Source organism: Anomaloglossus baeobatrachus, chromosome 4 (assembly GCF_048569485.1).
Source record: "Anomaloglossus baeobatrachus isolate aAnoBae1 chromosome 4, aAnoBae1.hap1, whole genome shotgun sequence".
Lineage (NCBI taxonomy): Eukaryota > Metazoa > Chordata > Amphibia > Anura > Aromobatidae > Anomaloglossus > Anomaloglossus baeobatrachus.
Genome location: NC_134356.1, coordinates 430750403 through 430759851, shown reverse-complemented (window position 1 = coordinate 430759851; position 9449 = coordinate 430750403). Strand labels below are relative to the sequence as shown.

The 9449-nt window shown below is 40.5% G+C and overlaps 1 protein-coding gene across 3 annotated transcripts in view; it reads left to right on the top strand.

Moving 5' to 3' along the window:
• Nucleotides 1-1058: 1058 nt before the first annotated feature.
• The window catches only part of LOC142303756 (hematopoietic lineage cell-specific protein-like), an 88850-nt gene continuing 80459 nt past the window's right edge, over nt 1059-9449 (top strand). For 2 of the 3 annotated variants that reach the window (XM_075345449.1, XM_075345448.1), the window contains exon 1: nt 1060-1615. The gene's annotated coding sequence lies outside the window, so the exon portion shown is untranslated. Of the gene's footprint in view, nt 1616-9449 lie in introns of all 3 variants that reach the window. The other variant, XM_075345447.1, reaches the window with a different exon arrangement.

Here is a 9449-nt window from a genome sequence, read left to right as displayed (position 1 = left end):
ACATGACCGTCCACTTTTGCTGCCAGCATGGAAGAATCTGGAAAGTGTGCAGAGCGCACACTGTGATAATTCAGAAGTATGCAGTCATCTGGAGTGAGTGCAGATTTACATCACAAACCTGGACAAACCCTTTAATTCTAAGATTAAGCACTGTAGCATGCCCAATCTCAGCAGTGTGCAACTTGCTCACTGTAAGGATTCCACTCTGCTTGCTGGTTCCAGCAGTCATCACATGGCCACTCCATTCACATGCAATTTTCATACTTACAGATACGTGACATCTAGCTGTTCTTCTTGGTTCTCTCTATGAAGCAGGGACTGGAATTTTCAACTGAACATTGAGAGAATTATGAAGAGCAGCTCGTTGGCACGTGACTGTAAGTGTGCAAATTGCATATGAATGAGCGGTCACGAGACAACTACTCAAAATGCATGTGCGGGGCAGGAGGGCGCCAATCAGAATTCTTGCCCTGGGTGTCGGAAAACCTAGATTTGCCTCTGTTATCTAGTCTTATTGTATTGCTGGCAATACGGAACACATAAATCATAATGATCACAGATGAAGTCCAGACTATAAAAAATTGTGTTTGTTTCAAGAAAATGGAAAGAATAAATCGCATCTCCAGCATTAAATGTGAATGTGTTTCGACCTTGTAATCTTATCCATGGCTATAATAACTTGTTTTTATTTCAGGAACATGGAAAATTTAAAACAGCAATCTCCAGCATTAAGAGTCAACGCGTTTAAAGTCAAAAGTGAAAATGCGTTGGTTTTAATGCTGGAAATTGCTGTTTTATATTTTCCATAATACTGAAATAAACACTGAAAGTGGACTTTATCTCTTCCTATACAAATTTCACGTTCGTGGAACCGTGCACCCGAGACGAGGGGGAGGATTCATTATGAAAGCGGTGAGCTGGCAAGCATGACCTTTGATCATAAATGATAATGCCTAAAGGAAACAGTGTGACCAGGTGATATAGCCAACAGGGTCTACAGTAGCCCCTCGCAACCAGCAAAGGATATTCCAATCCTGGACAATCTGGGACGTAACAGTTAGGTTCAAGTGATGTCACTCCTTAGTTTTGTAAGACAGTAACAGACTTTTTACAATTGTCACAGTCATCTGAATGTGCACGCTGTAAACAGCCCATTCTAATTTAGGAAATACTTTAGATTTTTGGGAATTTCTGTGACAAATTTTGTGAGTGAGAACGAATCCTAGCACCTTTAAGACAATATAGAAGCTTTGGGGTTGCACAAATTCAGATCCCTCTGATGGCTTTAGGTTCGTTCCATACATGAATGCCTTTCCTGTAGCTACATACTGTATATTTTCAGTGGGCTGTCGGGTAAAAGAGTTCTTTTAATTGGATGTTTTGTTAACAATATATGGGGGAAGCATTCCGTGATGTTTTAACACTGCAAAAAGAAACCACAGAGGAGGAAGTGAATTTTTACAGCCGCTTCATGTAAGAGAGGAACTGTGTCAGCAGGAAATCTATAAAGACGGAACAGTTAACCACCTACATATAAAGAAAGAAACTTTAATACTGCATATTGAAAAAAAGGCACTTTATATAAAGAAGCAAGGCAAAGAGCAGGCGAACAAAGGTAAGTAAATACTGGCCTGTATCCATGTTATTATAGACTGCATGTCATGGCAGGTGCTGCGTCACCCTATGAATATGTCTGTAGGATGGGCCAGGGTATCTTCTTCATGGGCAGATAATGTATCGTGTGCCAGAGTTAGGGTGCTGCGCTCTTAAGAAGATAGAACCTGCCCTCCTTGTCATTTGTAACAATGTAAATATGCTCCATTGCTAAATATTAACCTATAGAAAAAAAGAGATAATAGCATTTAATTCAATGTGCACGAGTACCAGGAGGATGTAGTACTGTATAGCTCTCAGTATCATAAAACACTAAAAATAATAAATCAATGAAGTCTTAATTCTCCATCTGGAAGTGACTTACGAACATAACAGACGTAATGGCACTTTGTTGCATCACAGTGTTTTTTTATTTCATTATAGGAGCTCTCCCACGTAATGTTTAATAATGGCACAACCTGCAACACAAATTGTAAAAGGTCTTGCTGTGTAAATGCAGCCCACTCTGTTCATTATCCGTTCTGGTTAATTGTAACAAGGGATTAAAACTACTGGAGATGAGAGAATTGATTAGAAGGACCTTGGCCCAGCAGCCAGGTCAGTAATCTATAACTGCTGGTTGAAAGCCCTGTAAATCGCCTCTTACTACAAGACATCCATGGTTCCTCTTTTGATTAGCCGGGCTGGAATGATGTGTGTGAATTATGCCGCAATAATGACATTGCACCAGCCCGGGGACCAGCAAATGCCATCAGGTATGAGGATTTTTGTAGGCCTCCCAATCAGCGGTCACAAAATACTGATGTTGCACCAGTCTGGCTAATCAAAGGAAGATCCACAGATACCATCTTGTAAGAGGCGTCTTACAGGCCTCCCATCCAGTGGTCACGAAATACTGATATTACGCTAGCCTGGCTAATCAATGGAAGATCCACAGATGCCATCAGGTAAGAGGCATTTTGCAGGCCTTCCATCCAGTGGTCACAAAATACAGTGCCTGGCTAATTAACCTCTTCACAACACATGACACACTCAGCGGCCAACATCGGAAGTCACCTGACATGATTAAGTAGAGCCAAAGGTTGCCATGGTATCACAGTTTCATGTGATGACTCCTGTAGCTATCACGACTCACTTCCTCTTACTGCCAGCAGAGCGCCATCTGTAATAGGACAGCAGCATTTCAGCAGATCAGAGCTGTGCAGCTGTGATGTACAGAAATGCACAAGCGATCAGACTGCTGATCCTCATAGTCCCCTACGGGGACTAGTAAAATAAAAAAAAGGTAAAAAAAAAAAAGTTTTAAAAAAATTAAAATTTTATTGAAAATTAAAGAGTTAAAAAATTTTTCAAAAAAATAAACATATTTGGTATCGCTGCTTTCATAAATGCCTGATCTATCAAAATATAAAATCAATTAATCTGATCGGTAAACAGCATAGTGGCAAAGAAATTCTACATGCCAAAATTAAGTTTTTTGGTCACCGCAAATTTTGCGCAAAATGCAATAACAGGCGATCAAAATGTAGCACCTGCGCAAAAATGGTACCGTTAAATATGGCAGCTTGAGATGAAAAAAATAAGCAGTCACTGAGCTCCAGATCCCGAAAAACGAGAACACTAGGGGGTTTGGAAAATGGCGCAAAAAGTGCACCACTTTTTTGGGACACTTATCAATTTTTTTAAACCTTTAGATAAAAGTAAACCTACACATCTTTGGTGTCTACAAACTTGTACCAACCTGAGGCATCACACCGACACATCAGTTTTACCATATAGTAAACATGGTGAATTAAATACTCCAAAAACAATTGTGTAATTGCACTTTTTTGCAATTTTTCCGCACTTGGAATATTTTTGCCATCTTCCACTAAACATTATGGTAAAACTGATGGTTTCATTTAAAATTACAACTCGTCCTGCAAAAAGTAAGCCTGTATATGGAAAGATGAATGGAGAATGGCTCTCGGAAGAATGCGAGCAAAAAACAAAAACAAATGGAAAATTGACCGGGGCTGAAGGGGTTAAAGGGAACCAATCACCAGGATTTTTATATATAAGCTAAAGCCAGTGCTATACTGGCACTATCAGGCTGATTCTATACATACCTGTAGTGGTCAGCTCGGATGTTTAGGTTTTGAAATCCAAAAAAGTAAAGTTTTAAAAATTAGCTGCTTGTTGAGTGACAGTTGCACTGGAGCAGATCATATATTCATAGTTATCCCCTCCTCCTATTAGAATTAGCATAAGTATTATACAAACGATTAATTTTGTCTGTTGAAGGACTTGTGTGAGGTCATACCCATGTGACCAGAAGGGGCGGGGCCTCAGCCAACAAAGCTGGATACGAGGTCGCATGGGTATAACCTCAGCACAGGTCCTGCAAAAAAGTGAATTGTTTGTATAATACTTATGCTAATTCTAACAGAGGGAGGGGGATAACTATGAATATATTATCTGTTTCGTTGCAACTGTCACTCAAGAAGCTGCCGATTGTTTTTAAACTTTACTTTTTGAATTTCAAAACCTAAACATCCAAGCTTACCACTACAGGTATGTAGAGAATCAGCCTGATAGTAACAGTACATAACTGGCTTTAGCTTATATACGAAAATCCTTGTGATTGGTTCCCTTTAAAGGAAGATCCGCTTATGACCGTCATGTAAGAGGCAATTCTCAAGGCTCACATCTACCAGTTAATATAATATTGACATTGATGTTAGATCGGGGTTCTGCAAATCGATTCTCTCTTCACTACTATCTACTCTCGTAACTACAGTGCCTACAAGTAGTCTTCAACCCCCTGCAGATTTAGCAGGTTTGATAAGATGCAAATAAGTTAGAGCCTGCAAACTTCAAACAAGAGCAGGATTTATTAACAGATGCATAAATCTTACAAACCAACAAGTTATGTTGCTCAGTTAAATTTTAATAAATTTTCAACATAAAAGTGCGGGTCAATTATTATTCAACCCCCAGGTTTAATATTTTGTGGAATAACCCTTGTTTGCAATTACAGCTAATAATCGTCTTTTATAAGACCTGATCAGGCCGGCACAGGTCTCTGGAGTTATCTTGGCCCACTCCTCCATGCAGATCTTCTCCAAGTTATCTAGGTTCTTTGGGTGTCTCATGTGGACTTTAATCTTGAGCTCCTTCCACAAGTTTTCAATTGGGTTAAGGTCAGGAGACTGACTAGGCCACTGCAACACCTTGATTTTTTCCCTCTTGAACCAGGCCTTGGTTTTCTTGGCTGTGTGCTTTGGGTCGTTGTCTTGTTGGAAGATGACATGACGACCCATCTTAAGATCCTTGATGGAGGAGCGGAGGTTCTTGGCCAAAATCTCCAGGTAGGCCGTGCTATCCATCTTCCCATGGATGCGGACCAGATGGCCAGGCCCCTTGGCTGAGAAACAGCCCCACAACATGATGCTGCCACCACCATGCTTGACTGTAGGGATGGTATTCTTGGGGTCGTATGCAGTGCCATCCAGTCTCCAAACGTCACGTGTGTGGTTGGCACCAAAGATCTCGATCTTGGTCTCATCAGACCAGAGAACCTTGAACCAGTCTGTCTCAGAGTCCTCCAAGTGATCATGAGCAAACTGTAGACGAGCCTTGACATGACGCTTTGAAAGTAAAGGTACCTTGCAGGCTCGTCTGGAACGGAGACCATTGCGGTGGAGTATGTTACTTATGGTATTGACTGAAACCAATGTCCCCACTGCCATGAGATCTTCCCGGAGCTCCTTCCTTGTTGTCCTTGGGTTAGCCTTGACTCTTCGGACATGCCTGGCCTCGGCACGGGAGGAAACTTTCAAAGGCTGTCCAGGCCGTGGAAGGCTAACAGTAGTTCCATAAGCCTTCCACTTCCGGATAATGCTCCCAACAGTGGAGACAGGTAGGCCCAACTCATTGGAAAGGGTTTTGTACCCCTTTCCAGCCTTGTGACCCTCCACGATCTTGTCTATGATGGCCTTGGAATGCTCCTTTGTCTTTCCCATGTTGACCAAGTATGAGTGCTGTTGACAAGTTTGGGGAGGGTCTTAATTAGTCAGAAAAGGCTGGAAAAAGAGATAATTAATCCAAACATGTGAAGCTCATTGTTCTTTGTGCCTGAAATACTTCTTAATACTTTAGGGGAACCAAACAGAATTCTAGTGGTTTGAGGGGTTGAATAATAAATGACCCTCTGAATAAACTTTTCACAATTTAAAAAAAAAAATAAAAAAAGAAATAACATTCTTTTTTGCTGCAGTGCATTTCACACTTCCAGGCTGATCTACAGTCCAAATGTCACAATGCCAAGTTAATTCCGAATGTGTAAACCTGCTAAATCTGCAGGGGGTTGAATACTACTTGTAGGCACTGTATGTGTGGCTATGAGAAGGGTTGGCATTTCTGTTCTCATTTCTACATATACAGTTAGGTCCAGAAATATTTGGACAGTGACACAATTTTCGCGAGTTGGGCTCTGCATGCCACCATATTGGATTTGAAATGAAATCTCTACAACAGAATTCAAGTGCAGATTGTAACGTTTAATTTGAAGGTTTGAACAAAATTATCTGATAGAAATTGTAGGAATTGTACACATTTCTTTACAAACACTCCACATTTTAGGAGGTCAAAAGTAATTGGACAAATAAACCAAACCCAAACAAAATATTTTTATTTTCAATATTTTGTTGCGAGTCCTTTGGAGGCAATCACTGCCTTAAGTCTGGAACCCATGGACATCACCAAACGCTGGGTTTCCTCCTTCTTAATGCTTTGCCAGGCCTTTACAGCCGCAGCCTTCAGGTCTTGCTTGTTTGTGGGTCTTTCCGTCTTAAGTCTGGATTTGAGCAAGTGAAATGCATGCTCAATTGGGTTAAGATCTGGTGATTGACTTGGCCATTTCAGAAGGTTCCACTTTTTTGCACTCATGAACTCCTGGGTAGCTTTGGCTGTATGCTTGGGGTCATTGTCCATCTGTACTATGAAGCGCCGTCCGATCAAATTTGCGGCATTTGGCTGAATCTGGGCTGAAAGTATATCCCGGTACACTTCAGAATTCATCCGGCTACTCTTGTCTGCTGTTATGTCATCAATAAACACAAGTGACCCAGTGCCATTGAAAGCCATGCATGCCCATGCCATCACGTTGCCTCCACCATGTTTTACAGAGGATGTGGTGTGCCTTGGATCATGTACCGTTCCCTTTCTTCTCCAAACTTTTTTCTTCCCATCATTCTGGTACAGGTTGATCTTTGTCTCATCTGTCCATAGAATACTTTTCCAGAACTGAGCTGGCTTCATGAGGTGTTTTTCAGCAAATTTAACTCTGGCCTGTCTATTTTTGGAATTGATGAATGGTTTGCATCTAGATGTGAACCCTTTGTATTTACTTTCATGGAGTCTTCTCTTTACTGTTGACTTAGAGACAAATACACCTACTTCACTGAGAGTGTTCTGGACTTCAGTTGATGTTGTGAACGGGTTCTTCTTCACCAAAGAAAGTATGTGACGATCATCCACCACTGTTGTCATCCGTGGACGCCCAGGCCTTTTTGAGTTCCCAAGCTCACCAGTCAATTCCTTTTTTCTCAGAATGTACCCGACTGTTGATTTTGCTACTCCAAGCATGTCTGCTATCTCTCTGATGGATTTTTTCTTTTTTTTCAGCCTCAGGATGTTCTGCTTCACCTCAATTGAGAGTTCCTTAGACCGCATGTTGTCTGGTCACAGCAACAGCTTCCAAATGCAAAACCACACACCTGTAATCAACCCCAGACCTTTTAACTACTTCATTGATTACAGGTTAACAAGGGAGACGCCTTCAGAGTTAATTGCAGCCCTTAGAGTCCTTTGTCCAATTACTTTTGGTCCCTTGAAAAAGAGGAGGCTATGCATTACAGAGCTATGATTCCTAAACCCTTTCTCCAATTTGGATGTGAAAACTCTCATATTGCAGCTGGGAGTGTGCACTTTCAGACCATATTATATATATAATTGTATTTCTGAACATGTTTTTGTAAACAGCTAAAATAACAAAACTTGTGTCACTGTCCAAATATTTCTGGACCTAACTGTATATAGGAAATGACCAGCTGAGCTTGGTCGAATTGCTGTGTCATGGTCCTAAATCTGATTTTTAATCTCTTCTTGTACATTTACAATACATCGAAATAAACTGGTAGACCTGCTGTTAGATGTGGCAATATTATCATGTCAAAAACATATTCCAGATTTCAAAAGAAATTGGAGCTTATTTATCTAAGTAAAAGTGTCAGACTGTTTAGAGCAATTTCCACCAAGAAACTATCTTACCTAACAAGTCTTGTTAAACAAGGGAGCTTAGCCTCACTAAAAAGGAGCATGATTTGTTGAGAAAGTGGAAAATCCTAATGTGCAGTACTAATATGCCAATATTTCTGGCAGCAAGACAACCAAGTAATAGAGGGCGTTACGTGTGATTTAACTGTCTTAAGATATTGAGACTTATCAACCTGTGTGAATGACTATGAATAACCGGGCACATTGTAACACTGTCTAGTCTGAGGTTCAACTGTTTAAAAGTGCATTTACACTACTTGATTATCATAAATCATTATTTCTAGGAACCATTGGCGTAACAAGATTCCGATGGGCCCTGGTGCAAAATTTGGACCTGGGCCCCCCTACATGTTGGTCAGATGTATAGGCCCTTGTATCGTTCCCGATCCTATGAAGACATACATGTTGCCCTCCACTCTTCATTATATACCCTGTTTCCCTGAAAATAAGCCCTAGTAAGATTTTTGGGTCCTCTTTTTTAGTATGCTTAAAATATAAGCCCTTACTTCAAAAATAAGCAGTAGTTACAATTCCATAAGGAAGCGACCAAGCAGCAAAAAAAGTTAAAGAGTACAGCAGGACTCTTCATCAAAGAAAGCAGACATCCCCAAAAGAAAAAAAGAAAGCAGACACCTCCCCCCCCCCCCAAAAAAAAAATCACTTACCAGATTCCCAACAATTGCAGTTGGCAAGTGCCGATGGTGGACGGGCTCTCACTCTGAGATCTGTTTTGCTATCAGGTCCCTCTCCATTCCAGCTGCATTGCACTGCAGCTCTCACAAACAGATCGGGTATCAGTATCTCTCCAAGTGAGTGATTCTACTACCAGTCACCAGGGAGAGCCAACCATTGTAGAACAAAGGGGGACCTGACACAATTCAGATCTGTATGTGAGAGCCCATTCACTTGCCAAATCTAATTGTTTGGGGTCTGGTAAGTGCGATTCTATTAGGGAGTGTCTGTGTTATTTTGGGGGTAAACAGTACATACTGAATAATAAATTTAAGCAGGTAATTTAAAACTCTGTAAATATGGTATGTACCCACCACTATAGGACTGGTTCTGCACCATGAGAATAACAGATTAGATAAGAAAATGTGCATTTGAGCCAGTAATAGGAATAACACAAAATGTTGATGTTCCAGAATGTGATGACATGATTATATTTGAAACGTTAATTTTTTATTTTTTTTTCAACAATAAATGTGGCTTGTTCATGGGAAAATATAACATATCCCCTGAAAATAAGCCCTAGCGCATCTTTTGGAGCAAAAAATAATATAAGTCTTATTTTTGGGGAAACACAGTAGTAATGTCCCCCATCCATGTATATACAGTATATCATGAAAGTGAGTACAACCCTAAGATATGACATTTTGATACAAAGTAAAGTAGCCAGTACACACCTTGTGAAACAGTGTAAATTTGGTGTGTCCTCTAAATAACTTCATACACAGCCATTAATGTCTAAACCGCTGGCAACAAAAGTGAGTACACATCTAAGTGAAAATGGCTGA